Source organism: Amphiprion ocellaris, chromosome 17, assembly GCF_022539595.1.
Source record: "Amphiprion ocellaris isolate individual 3 ecotype Okinawa chromosome 17, ASM2253959v1, whole genome shotgun sequence".
In the NCBI taxonomy this organism is placed as follows: domain Eukaryota; kingdom Metazoa; phylum Chordata; class Actinopteri; family Pomacentridae; genus Amphiprion; species Amphiprion ocellaris.
Genome location: NC_072782.1, coordinates 7,254,840 through 7,268,787, shown reverse-complemented (window position 1 = coordinate 7,268,787; position 13,948 = coordinate 7,254,840). Strand labels below are relative to the sequence as shown.

The 13,948-nt window shown below is 39.6% G+C and overlaps 1 long non-coding RNA gene across 1 annotated transcript in view; it reads right to left on the bottom strand.

The window, feature by feature from the left end:
• The window catches only part of LOC129350956 (uncharacterized), a 40,791-nt gene that overhangs the window by 3,481 nt on the left and 23,362 nt on the right, over positions 1-13,948 (bottom strand). The window lies entirely within an intron of this gene.

Below are 13,948 nucleotides of genomic sequence, written 5' to 3'. Positions count from 1 at the left end.
TTATTATTATTATTATTATTATTAGGGTCCGAGCACCGACGGTGCGAAGACCCTATTGGAATGCAAGGGTTTATTATTATTATTATTATTATTATTATTATTATTATTAGGGTCCGAGCACCGACGGTGCGAAGACCCTATTGGAATGCAAGGAATTATTATTATTATTAGGGTCTGAGCACCGAATGGTGCTCAGACCCTATTGGAATGCAAGGAATTATTTATTTATTATTATTATTATTATTATTATTATTATTATTATTATTAATATTATTATTATTATTATTATTATTATTATTATTCTTTTCCGGACTTTTGAATTGCCTTTTTGGCGGCCTTATCATACCCCAAAACGCATCAAACGTGGCATGCTCATCAGGCCTCGCGAAAAATTTGATATTTTATGGGAGTTGCGCATGTGTGTGGCAAAATGGCTCCATAGCGCCCCCTGGAAAATTGAAAATTTGGTCATTAGGCCAACTTGCACGATGTTTCATGTACAGCTACAAAATTTTGTATGCATATTCAGCACATCAGGAAAGCCAAAAAAGTCAATCATGACCACGCCCTAACACCAACAGGAAGTCGGCCATCTTGAATTAGCTGTAAATTTTTCAAAATTAATAACTCATCGGGGATAAGTCCGACAGACGTCAAATTTGGCCAATATATGCAAACACGCGACCTGATGAAAAATTATCAAAATGTTCATTTCATTTCAAAGGGCGTGGCCATGGCGACTCCCAAAAAAATGGATCCTTCGCCATGAAACAGGAAGTGGTGTCTAACTCAGCTGTACATGGTCCAATCTGCCTGAAATTTGACATGTGTGATCAATGTCCAGCCCTGACAATATCCATGTGGTTATATACATTCACAGTCATAGCGCCACCTTGTGGTAGCAGGAAATTGACATTTTTCACACTTTGATGTACTATTCTTAGCACGTTGATCAGATTCACCTCAAATGTGGTAACATAAGCCTGAACACATTGATGATGATTCCCAAAGAAAATGGTGACTCGTCGTCAAGGGGCGTGTCTGTGGCATTGCGGCGAATTTCGATTTCTCGCCATAAAAATTGAATTATTAATATCTCAGCTGGAAATGATCCAATCCGGACCAAACTTGATGTGATGGACACCAGTCCGGTTCTGAACACATCCACATTCATAAATTTAGAAATACTCATAGCGCCACCTATTGGCAACAGGAAGAAATTGTCATTACATTTGCACGTGCCATTGCCTGATACTTTGTCATATGATTCTGAAAATTGGTCAGGTGAGTGACCACACATTGACGATGGCACAGTGTGAAGATTTTGACGATTCATAAAACGCTGTTGCCGTGGCAACGTATCGTTGCCGTAATAAACAAAGTACTTTTTGACAGGTTAAAAATGCTCAAATGCTCGCCAAAATTACCACACATATCTGGACCGGCAACCCATTTCAGATTTTAGGGAAACTGCACATGTGTTTGGCAAAATGGCTCCATAGCGCCACCTGGAAAATTTCAAACATTTACTACGGCCAGTACGTGTCACCTAGAATTATGAAACTTGGTAGGCATATGTAACTCGTCAAGACACACCAAAATGTAATTGACAGCCATGCCCAAAACCCAACAGGAAGTCGGCCATTTTGAATTATATGTCATACGTTTTGACGATTTTGGGTCATTTTTGTACATTTTCAAAAGCTATAAACTCACATAGGGTAACACCGAGAGAGCTGAAATTCGGCCAGGATGTAGTCCAGGCATGGGTGATCAAAAGTTATCAAAATGCTCACCTTAAGTCTGAGGGCGTGGCCATGGCGGCCTCGTGAATTTTGATGCTTCGCCATGAAACATCAACTGCTGTGTAACTGCCCTAAACATGCTCCAATCTGCCTCAAACTTTACAGGTGTGATCAGAGTCCAGTCCTGATCACATCCATAGGCCGACATAAACTCTCGGTCGCAGCGCCACCTGGTGGTTGGAAGGAAATGCTCTATAACTAGCCTGGACATGGTCCGATCTGCCTGAAATTTTACGTGTGATCAGAGTCTGACCCTGATCACATCCATAGGCCAATATACACTCTCGGTCGCAGCGCCACCTGGTGGATGGACAGGAAAAGCTCTAGAAGTAGCCTGAATATGCTCCAATCTGCCTGAAATTTTGCACGTGTGATCAGAGTCCAGCCCTCATCGCATCCATAGGCCGACATGCACTCTCGGTCGCAGCGCCACCTGGTGGATGTGCGTGGATTCGCCGACCAGCAAGGATGCGAGGACCCGTCCAACGCTGCTTGCAGCTTTAGTTTACTTTTTGATCGCAACAACTTGTCAAGATATGGAAATGATTTTAATTTGATATTCATTTCCACGTGTAGTAATCCTGACACCACAGCATACAAACTAAACAGGAACTATTAAGGAAGAAGTTTCGGTTATCTCCCTGCCTTGTAAATGGAGAAAATTTATTTTTAAAAAATGCATAAAAGTTTTCTTGGTGCATGAACTGAGGCTGCTGACTGACCTTATATTGCACAATGTTCAATGTCTTTAAATATTTTCACAGTAAGGATTCATCTGTCGATCTATCTATACCTGAAACCTGATCCTCTGTATATAGTCTTCTACATGTTTGTTGTTTTTTTTTTTTTTTTTAAGAATAAAGTCATCTGTATATAATGCTATGGGCAATTTTTGCACCGTTTTTTTCTTATTTATTCTTGCACTGCCTTTATACTCTTATACTTTCTCCTTTCCTAAGGAAGAAGTTTCGGTTATTTCCCCAGTTATGTTTGAAATGTAACATTACTTCTTCAGCTCAGTGCATCAGTGATCATATTGGTTTAGTGGTTGGAAGTCAATAAAACATTAGCGTCAGTCAAATTGAATGCGTCAGTGGATGGAAGTGGTGGTTGCCTTGTGCTGCTCTTCACTTCACTGCAGCTCCATGGCTCCATCTGCTGGACGGACAGAAGTGCAGCAGCTGATGGCAGCTTCTTTGACCTCACGCTGCTGTCAGACCCACAGATTAGGGTTTATTTCAGATATATATAATAGAAAATAGTAATTAAAAAATAAGCTGATGTATTTTTGCAGCAGTGAGTTTTACAGGGTTAAGAGCAACCAGTCAAAGGTTATTACTGAGGATTTTAAACAAAAACATTCAGGCAAACAGTTAACATCATAGGGTGCCTGACATGTTTGTTTTTTTTCCGGGTCGATACAGATTTTTTTTGTAATCAAGGAGATCAGTAACCAAGATTTGGAATCACTACACATTTGCAGAAAAAATAAAGTTTTTGAACAGCACATAAAGTTAAGTTAAAATTAAAATAATCACGAGTTGCAGCCTTTGCTTATTTATGTTTTACATGCTGAAGTTGTCCTTCAGTGTTTCACTGATCAGATTGTGCTGTGGGCAGGAACAAGATCAGAGGGAGGCAGCTGCAGCAGACCCAAAGTAGTTTCACATTCATTTATCTGATCAGATTTCAGGGGGCTTTTTTTTTTTTTTTTTTTTTTAAGAAATGGGACCAATAATTGAAAACATGCTAAATATCAGATGGGATCATTGGTGTCACAGGACATCTGCAGACACAGGTCAAAGATTACAAGGAGTTTATTTAACGAATGAAACTAAAACCAACACAGAAAGGATAACTAAACCAAGGTGAAAACAAAAAGGGGAAACCAGACTAATTGTAGGAGAAAGGTTCTGGTTTCAAAGTCTGTGGTCTGGCAGAGAGCGGAAGAATGAAGAACCGGGCCTTCGTGGATTAAGGTGATTGAGAACAGGTGAATCAACCCCCACACCTGTGAGAGAGATGGATGGATGGATGGATGGATGGATAGATAGGTAGGGAGGTAGATGGACCATAGATAGATGGATGGATAGGTAGATCCTGCAGTGGGGAAATTTTCAGTGTGGCAGTAGCAGATAGGAAAAAAGTTAAAAAAAAAAAAAAAAAGCAGCACTCAGTGCACAGATATAAATAGATGCTTTCTCCTTAGAGAAGAAATAGAAATGCTTGTAAAAAAAAAAAAAACCTGTGAAATTGCACATATTGACTTATTTACATTTTATTGCAGTTACTTCATGGGTGATCTGAACTACTGGGAGCAGGCTTGATTGAACACAGTCTGACTGCTGCAGGAAGGAAGGACCTCCTTCAAACATCGTGGGTGAAGCAGTCTGTCCCTGAAGGAGCTGCCGGTGATGGTCCTGTTTCCTGCAGGGGGTGGGAGATGTCCTCCATGATAGACAACAGCTTTGTCATCATCCTCCTGTCTACCACCAGCCCAGGACAGAGCTTGCTTTCTTAACCAGTTTCTTTAGTCTCTTCCTGTCTGCAGCCGTGATGCTGCTGCTCCAGCAGACCACTCCATACAGGATGGCTGATACCACCACACAACCATAAAAGGTCCTCAGAATTGCTCCCTGCACCCCGAAGGACCTCAGTTTCCTGAGCAGGTGAAGTCTGTTCTGACCTTTCTTACACCGTGCGTTGGTGTTCTATCTCTAGACATGTTTGAATGTCTTTATCAATAAATGCTCAAACACATGTTGAGTGTCAGCTCAGCTCTTTGTTCCATACATGTAAATGTTCCTATGTGATTGGTGTCTTGCAGTCAGAGTGTAAAGAATTGAAGCTGTCAGAGGCTTTCTGTGGTGAAGAGGCTGCAGGACATCAGCTGCTCCAACAGGTGAAGCCTTTGTTCTTTGGCTCCAACCAGAAGCAGCAATAAATCAGCATGAGCTGCAGCTTATCCACCTCATAGAGTGTATAATAAAGAAACCAAGAGGTTTTAGTTGATAGCTGTCGCTAGCAGTGTGTTGTTCAGGTTGTGAGGAGAAGTAAAAAGCTTACAGCACCTGGTATTCCCAGGTAGTCTCCCATCCAAATACTAACCAGGCCCAACCCTGCTTAGCTTTGCAGATCAGATGAGATTGGGTGTATTCAGTCTCAGAAACAAACCTCACATGATTCAGATCTCCACTCACACCTTTTATTTGTCGTTTGGTTGCGCCAGTACTAATTGATAGCATCATTTAAGCAAAGTTAGAGCAACATCTTGTAGGACAGGTGGTGTAGAGGTAAGTTTTTTGCCTCCCCGGTACCTTAGTACCTTTATTATCTTCACTTCCTTAATACTTTTGTGTACCATCATTTACGAAAACTAACAGCTACACCCAGTAGGAAGGATAGTGCAGTGGTAAGTTATCTGCCTCTCATCCAGGAGGTCCTTGGTTTCGAATCCAGCTCAAGGCTCTTTTTACACTTTGGCTGCATGACAACCTCTTGCAACCATCATTACAACAAACTCCACCAGGGACCTTGTGTGACAGATAGCTCACACAGAGGGTGTGTGTCTGTCATGTGGACGGTCATGGTTCGAATCCCGCTGGGAACCTTGTCGAGGATGATAGTGGAGTGGAAAGGTTGTGGTGTGGAGTGTCACTGGATTGGACTTGAAGGATGGATCCTGGAAAAAGGGAAAACCAGGAGATTTACCCATAAGCAAGGCACGAAGGCACGAAGGCACGAAGGCACGAAGGCACGAAGGCACGAAGGCACGAAGGCACGAAGGCACGAAGGCACGAAGGCACGAAGGCACGAAGGCACGAAGGCACGAAGGCACGAAGGCACGAAGGCACGAAGGCACGAAGGCACGAAGGCACGAAGGCACGAAGGCACGAAGGCACGAAGGCACGAAGGCACGAAGGCACGAAGGCACGAAGGCACGAAGGCACGAAGGCACGAAGGCACGAAGGCACGAAGGCACGAAGGCACGAAGGCACGAAGGCACGAAGGCACGAAGGCACGAAGGCACGAAGGCACGAAGGCACGAAGGCACGAAGGCACGAAGGCACGAAGGCACGAAGTTTTTTGGCAAATTTTGCCCTTTTCTTCTATTCGTCAAGGCGGTGACATCAACACTGAAAGAAAAAAAAACAATCCACAAAATCAAAAAAAGAAGATAATCTACCTACAACTTTTAAAGAACACGCTAAAAAACACAATACTAAAAAGTCACACTCTTCTCCTCATCACTCATTTTTACATTTTAACACAATTTCAAAGCCACACAAATCACATTCTTCATGTCAAATCACTTCTCTTCACTACAAATGGGAGAGAACAGCAAACAAATAAAATACAACTTATGGCTTAAATATCTTCAAAATCTCTTTGCTATTCCTCTACATTCAAATTCCTCAACACCACTCAACAATCACCTGCAGGATCTCTTACTTCTTTCTTAGCTCTGACAAAACATCTTCAAGACTCTGAGAAGACAACTCATTTTCAACACATTTGCTGCTTCGTCTAAGTGTCCACACACATCTCCAGTCATCCACAGGCCTCACCACTGATCAGCTGCACAAACTTACATGTTAAACTTCTCCAAAGATAAAATACAGGCCCTTCTGTCTGATCACAACTTTTACTGGTGGCTCATATTTCAAGTTCATTTCCTTGCAAAGTCTTTATTTTGGATTAAAGTGGGATCTGTGACCAGGCAGATCACTTGTTTATTCTTAGCATTTGGATTTCACTGACATTCCTGTCATGTAGAAAAATAGAAATATCTTTGCATTGATTCAGCTAAACTAACTGCAGACACTGAGAGGCGTAAAGTTCAACAAATGCTGTTTTTATTTACTTCACTGGTGACATCAGTAGATGCTTGCAGTGAAACCACCACTGCAAATATTTATGCATTTAAGTATTACAACTGAAAACTCCCTACAAACGTCCACTTCTAACACCACAAACATTGTCCAGAGGAAATTATATTAGCTGAACATAAAAACATGTAAAACAGCTCTGATGCTTTCATCCTGAGCTCCACTCAAACATTTCACTGTGCAGCAGCTCAGCAGTTTGTTTAAGAAAAGCATTTAGGTTCAATCTGTGAAGCCCAAAACCCACCAGCTTTGAAAAATGACACCATTTACCAGAGTCACAAACTGTAAAAACAGAAGGAATTGTTGGATTTTCTATGTGAATGTGTCGCCTCTCTAGTTTGAACTGTTATGTTAAAGGACCTGTGCACCCACACTGTCTTGATGAAGATATGCTTTGGAACTATGTGAGCTCGGGCGTTTTTGTACTTTAAAGAATCATAAAGGCGTAAACACTTGAACAGGTGCAAAAAACTAGCAGGAGAATGAAGAGTGTCAAGCTGAGTGTGCAAACACCCACACACCACGGTCCAGAGAAGAAGCCTTATTAAGCGGAATAATTGAAAACACCTGCGTCGGTGGTTGATGGATGTGTAGAGTATCCCGTGTAACCCATTAAAAAGCAGCCTCGTGTGTATGTGATATTGAATGCTGTTTCTATGTGCAAATGCCCCTGAGAGATGCTTCTCCATTGACTTCCTTGATGTATATTTAATTGTTAGTTTATTACTTGGTGGAGTTGTCTATTATCTTGGAGCTTGAGTAAATGAAAAGCAGCAGATAAAGACTTGGGACACATTAAAAGAAAAACCAACATAAGGTGTCTTAGTAAGGTGTTTGGGAACTACGTACTCCAAGAACAGCTTCAGTGCCCCTTGGTATTGATTCTCCAACTCTCTGGAACTCTACTGGAGGGATGAGCATCATTCTTTCAAAAGATATTCCCACATTTGGTGTTGTGATTATGTTGGTTTAGATCGCTGTCCAACACGTTGGTCCAAAATCTCCCATAGGTGTTAAAATCTGGTGACTTTAAAGGCCAAAGTATATGATTTACACCATTTTCATCAAACCGTTCAGTGATCCCTCATGCCTTTTGGATGGGGATATTGTTATTCTGGTAGAGACCACACCCATGAAGACAGTTTTTCATCTCAAAATGATTGCTCAGAACAACTTTGTATTGATTTATAATGACTCCTACTTTTAATGATTCCCAAACCATGCCAGCAAAAAAGGCCACCAGATTCCCTCATTGAAGAGATCAAGGATTCATGCCTGGATTGTTCACTGAGCGTTCGCCACACAAGCACTTAAGATTATGTTAAAGTATGACTCATCTCACCGTGACACCTTTTTCTCACTAGCAATTTTTCAAAAGTGCATTCATCTTTCTAATGAGATGTTTATGCACCGCATCCCTACGATAATATCACTACTGCACATACCATATAAAATCGCTATGTAACTGTCGACACACTGCTCTTGCTGAGTGTCTGAGGACATCCTCTATTCACACAAACATTCATCAAATGCATGCTGTTGGCCACAGTTTCCAACCTTACTTACTGATGTCTTTCCCATCGATCTAAACGCAGATACCACTTTAGTCATTTTGCTTATTGACACACCAGCCAGTTGAGCTTCATGACTGAAGCTCCTGCCATCCGTGCCTCGGCAGTCAACCCTCTTTCAAAGCCACTTAGATCTTTTCCTCTTGTCATCATGAAACAGAATCAGATCAAACTGGACCTGCTCTGCATTTTTATATGTATATGCACGATTGGATGCTGATTGCATAATGCCATGCAGGACACCTCTGCAGAAGCCTCTGTTTTTCTACTTTTTGTCACCCATATGCATATTTAAATATTTTATAATGGTGATGTGTCACATACTAAACAATTCATTCCATGGGGAAAAAAGAAAAAAATCGGTGTTGCAGTGATTAGGAAGCTTGACGGTATTCTATTTAGGGACTGTGAACATTATACACTGTAGAAACCTGAGGAGAAACCCGGCAATATGTTCTGGTTACTCAGCAGAGCTCGCTATATGCTTGTGTGTATGTTTGTGTACGCTTGTGTGTGTTTGTAGGCACTTCTTTGTGCTAGTTAGTGGACGCTATGCAACCATGTATGTTGACGTTAACATATGTAGGCGCACGGTTGTGTGTGTTTGTGCTTATACTGTACAATACATGTGTGTTTGTGTGCATTTGTGGACCTTGTGTGGTATTAAGTGGCTTCAGAGTTCTGACCTTGAACAGTTTGAGCGCTGTGTGCTTAGTCAGGGCCACTGCATCTGCTCATGACAAGACAAACAACAGTTCAAATAAACTGCAGTGCAATGGATTTTTAATCTATCTATCTATCTATCTATCTATCTATCTATCTATCTATCTATCTATCTATCTATCTATCTATCTATCTATCTATCTATCTATCTATCTATCTATCTATCTATCTATCTATCTATCTATCTATCTATCTATCTATCTATCTATCTATCTATCTATCTATCAAGTGCAAATTAAGTGCAAATGAACCATATATCTTCTCCTTCTCTCTCTCCTTCCAGTGTGTGATTGTGCGTTCAGCATGAGTAACATCTACGAGTCTGCAGAGGCCACGCTGGGCTTCATCAGCTCTCCATGCCTGACCAAAGTGGAGCTGAGAGTGGCGTGCCGGGGGATCGCGGATCGTGACGCCCTGTCCAAACCTGACCCATGCGTGGTGTTGAAGATGCAGTCACATGGCCAGTGGTTTGAGGTACGGTAATGGGGTGGGGTGGAAGGGAGAAGTAAACGTGTCTCCAGTTCAGAAAAAAAAAATGCTGCTTCATAACCAGAAAACAATTGTATAATGCTCAGTCAGAGTGATCAGTCAAGACGTGTTGTCTTTTCTCATAACACTGATTCACCCAGCGTAAAATACTCTGAATAAGAGCTGCAGGTGGGTGAGTCAACGTGTTCTATATGTGGGTGCCTAAAACTGATTTGCAATGATAAAATTTGCATTTGCATTTGGAGTTTGAACACTTTATCTTTAATGTCTGTTCGGATTTTTGCTTCTACTACAACTTTGATCCACTCCTCATTGTCAACTTTATTGTAGCTATTCAAAGTTATTTTCATTTCTACACCATTTGCCCATGACCTGATGTTCCAGTCAGACTGGGAACATACAGTAAGTGTCTTCATCTTCTTTTCGTGTTCTCTTGCAAATGAATCTTTGTAACTTCTCTGCAGACAGCACTTGAAATTCTTCAAGCATGTCATTGAATTTATGTTTGACTAAATGATTGTGTGTAATCAAGGACCTGAGTTCTCATGCAGAGCTGTGATTGTGCCGCTAACCTTCTCATACTGAATTACGCCTTATGTTTGGTTCTTATAAATTATGGATGCTAGTTGTAAATAGAAATCACAGTTTTGTTTAAGACAATTTTTGGAGCATTTCTTAGGCTCTTTTTTATAGTGGCAGTGGAAAGAGACAGTGAATATGGGGAAGAGAATAGTGGAATTATATGCAGGACCCCATCGGAAAACTGAACCAGAGATTTGCTCCTCAATTTGCAGCAATGTGGTATATACCTAAAAGATTCTGCTGCTGGGTCACACCAGAAATCGCAGCTTTTGTAGAGTGGTGTACAAGTCTTGATATTGAAGGTGGGCTCTTCCGCTATTAAAAAAGAAATAAATAAAAAGATGGTATATTGTATCAATAAAAAAAACTTTAAAAACAGCAATAATTATGGCAAACACTTGTAAAATAAAGATTTTTTAAGCCGATTTAAATATAATAAAACAGTGAATGTAGTTTCGCTGTCAAACAATTACAAAAGAACAAATACTATTTGTAAAAATACAGATGTTGTACAGATGGTGGTTTTCCTGTAAGTTTACTAGATATTATCTGTAGTTTAACAAAACAGGAAAAATCAGTAAAATAACAGTAAAAAATATTTTGCATTTTATTTTCCCATTTAATCTCTAATATACATATTTTTCTTTAAAATAATGGCAAATATATATAAAAGAAAGATGTTTTTGCAGATTTAAATGCAGTGAAAATAGTGTAACTGTACGGTCAAACTTTGTAAACGTTTCAATTAGCATTTTTTAAAACACAGATCTTTTATGTGGACATTATGTAGAGTTCCAGAAATATTTTTTAGTATATTTTGTTTTATTGTTTTACAGTTAACATGCAAATTAATATTTTATATCTGTGATTTGGCTAGATGTTATCTGCAATTTAACGAAACAGATAAACTCTGTAAGATACCTGTTATGTATCATTTTTCACTCCTTAATGCTAGAAATAATAATTTTTCTTTGAAATAGTAACTAATATCAGTAAGAATAATCATATTTTTGCAGATTTAACTACAGCAGAAATAGTATAGTTTCATAGTCAAACTTTATGAAAGAGTGAATTGCCATTTATAAAAATAAAGACTTTACATGTGGACATTATGTACAGTTTTGGTCTGTCTTGTTTGTTTGTTTGCTTTGTTTTGTTTTTTACAGTTACCATGTAAATTAGGATTTTTTTTTATATATGATTTTTTTTATTTAATTACCATTTAGAAAAATATAGATTTTTGATCAATTAAATTAATACATCTTTTGTGATTTCTACAATTTATTATCTGTAATGTAACAAAATGGGGAAATTCTGTCAGACAGTTACTGAGTAAAGTGTTCAAAAAACTTACAACTGAAAACTGTAAAAAAAAAAAAAAAGGAAGTTTTTTTTAACCTTTCCAAAAGCAAGTTGTCTCCCCCAATCATTTTGATATTGAAAATAAGAAGAGCACTAAGCTACATTTTCCTGCAATTTTGGGCGTTTTATTGGGCTCATTGTACACTGAAAAAAATCCTAAATAGATGGAGACACTACTCTCCTAGAATGTGGATGCCATGGGGATGCGGTGATCAGCACTGTCACCTCCCAGTAAAATCTGCATGTTCTCCCTGTGTCTCCATGGGTTCTCTCTGGGTGCTCTGGCCTCTTCACACACTCCAAACATGTGTGTAGCAGGTTTATTGATGATTCTAAATTGCCTGATCATGCATATGTCTCCTTGTGTTAGCCCTGGGATAAACTGGCAACCTGTCCAATGTGCATCATCTAAAGTCAGCTGTGATAGGATCCAACCGCTGTGACCCTAGAAGCAGCTATAGCTGATGGATGGCTCCTTCTAGAGAGCAGATTGCTTAGTACATACAAATGGATAAGCAGTGTTGTTTACCTTCCTCTCCCTCTGCCTCCAAGATCCAGCTTCTCTTTCGGGATGTTTAAATGGAATCTCCTACTTTACAAAGCATTTCATTTTTTCCATTGAAGCCTCTACAGTGGCAGCAAGAGCGACAAGATAAACCAATTTTAAGAAGAAGTGGATTCTCATTTCCTTTTCTTTCTCCTTCCTGTGTTTCTAGGACAGACAGACATATACTAAGTGCGCTGTCTTCCTTTTAAATATGTAGATACACACCCACGCATCCATCATCGCACATTCAGCGCTACAGTGACCCACACAACAGATGTACATGCACGTCTGTAGATTCCCACATGCCACACATTTATACAAAAATGAAAGCTGCACTACCACACACACACACACATACATGCATGCACAAATATACACATTCTATTTCCACAGGGGCTCAAGAGCAAGTGCCCAGAAAATAGTGTAGTATTATTCTGTCTTTGGAGACACCACAAAAAGCTACTTTGTGTGTGTTTGTGTGTGTGAGAGGGAGAGAGGGGGAGAATTTTTGACTGTGTTGCGATAAACCCCTTTGAGGGAGTGTGGGAATGGACAAATGTTATCACTGCCCATCAGATCCAGAGTCTCCTAATTGGATAATTGTTGAGAGAGTGTGTTCAAGCCGCTGGGTGAGTGTGTTTATGTGTTCTCCACTCTTTCTCCTTTAATGAGTCGCCGGCCTATTGAGGTAAGTGTCAGAAATAGGCCAAAATTTGTGTGTATTTGGAGTCTGCTGGTGTGCGATTCACTTTAGTCTCTGTGTGCATGTGTGTGTGTGTGTGTGTGTGTGTGCCAAAGGGTTATCGACAATAAAAGGAGCCCAGTCGTTGCTGCTAGTGTTGGATAGCTTTTGCTGGCAACGTTGTGACAGACTTTTATTCAGCATTCTAATCCTTTCTGTGTCAGGCGGTCGGAGAGAAGAAAAAGTGTGAGATCAATGCCGCAGCTACAGTTCCAATCTCTGTGTAGTCAAACAGCTTTTGCATGATTTTTAGCCATCAAGAAAAATCAATGTCCACAGTTCTCAAGTTGATAAGTGTAAACAATGTGGTAATGGCTATTTGCAGTAATTGCTGCAATGCTGAAGTCTGCTGAGGCTCACAAATCAATGCACAGTGTGTTGCTTGTTGAATGAGGTTTTCATACTTCAGGCCACTTTGAAAAGACCACAAAAACTCAATTTGAAGTGAAGCTGACAATAATAAAGTAGCCTTGAGAAACATTTTTTTACTGCCTCATATACTGAAGTCTGTATAACAAAAGAATAATGTCGTGTTGTTTATTACTAGGTGTTCTGATCAATCTAGCTATGTGTTCATTTACATCTCTCTCTCTCTCTCTCTCTCTCTCTCTCTCTCTCTCTATATATATATATATATATATATATATATATATATATATATATAGAGAGAGAGAGAGAGAGAGAGAGAGAGAGAGAGAGAGAGAGAGAGAGAGAGAGAGAGAGAGAGCAAAATTTCATATATGTATTATATATGTATTTGTTCATATTTCTATCCAATAATGCTGAAAAATAATAACTCTGCATATTACAAATTCTGCAAAGCAGTTAATTCTTTCATTTTTAATTGAATTGCAGTCATTTTAAAAGAGAAATTAATGTCTGAATTCACAAATCAACTTAACAATGCCAGTTAAAGCCAAAGAAATTACAGAATATTTTATTTTTCTATTTGCATTTCATTTACATTTTTTTCATTTTATGCAGTCCTCAGCCTTCCTACTGTGGTGAAAGTTTTGCCAAATATTCTCAGAATGTACACAGTAAAATTATGTTGCTGGCTGCAGTGTTCTCTGCTTTAAATCTAAGGCAAACATTTGCAATTTCAATTGTGCATTTTTTTCTACATTCATAGGAACTGCTAGTTTCTGAGAAAATAAGTGCCACCAGAAGTGGATATCAACTTTGTTTACTCTTCTTCAGTGCAATTTTTGCCAAAAGTACATAAGTCAGACAGTTAA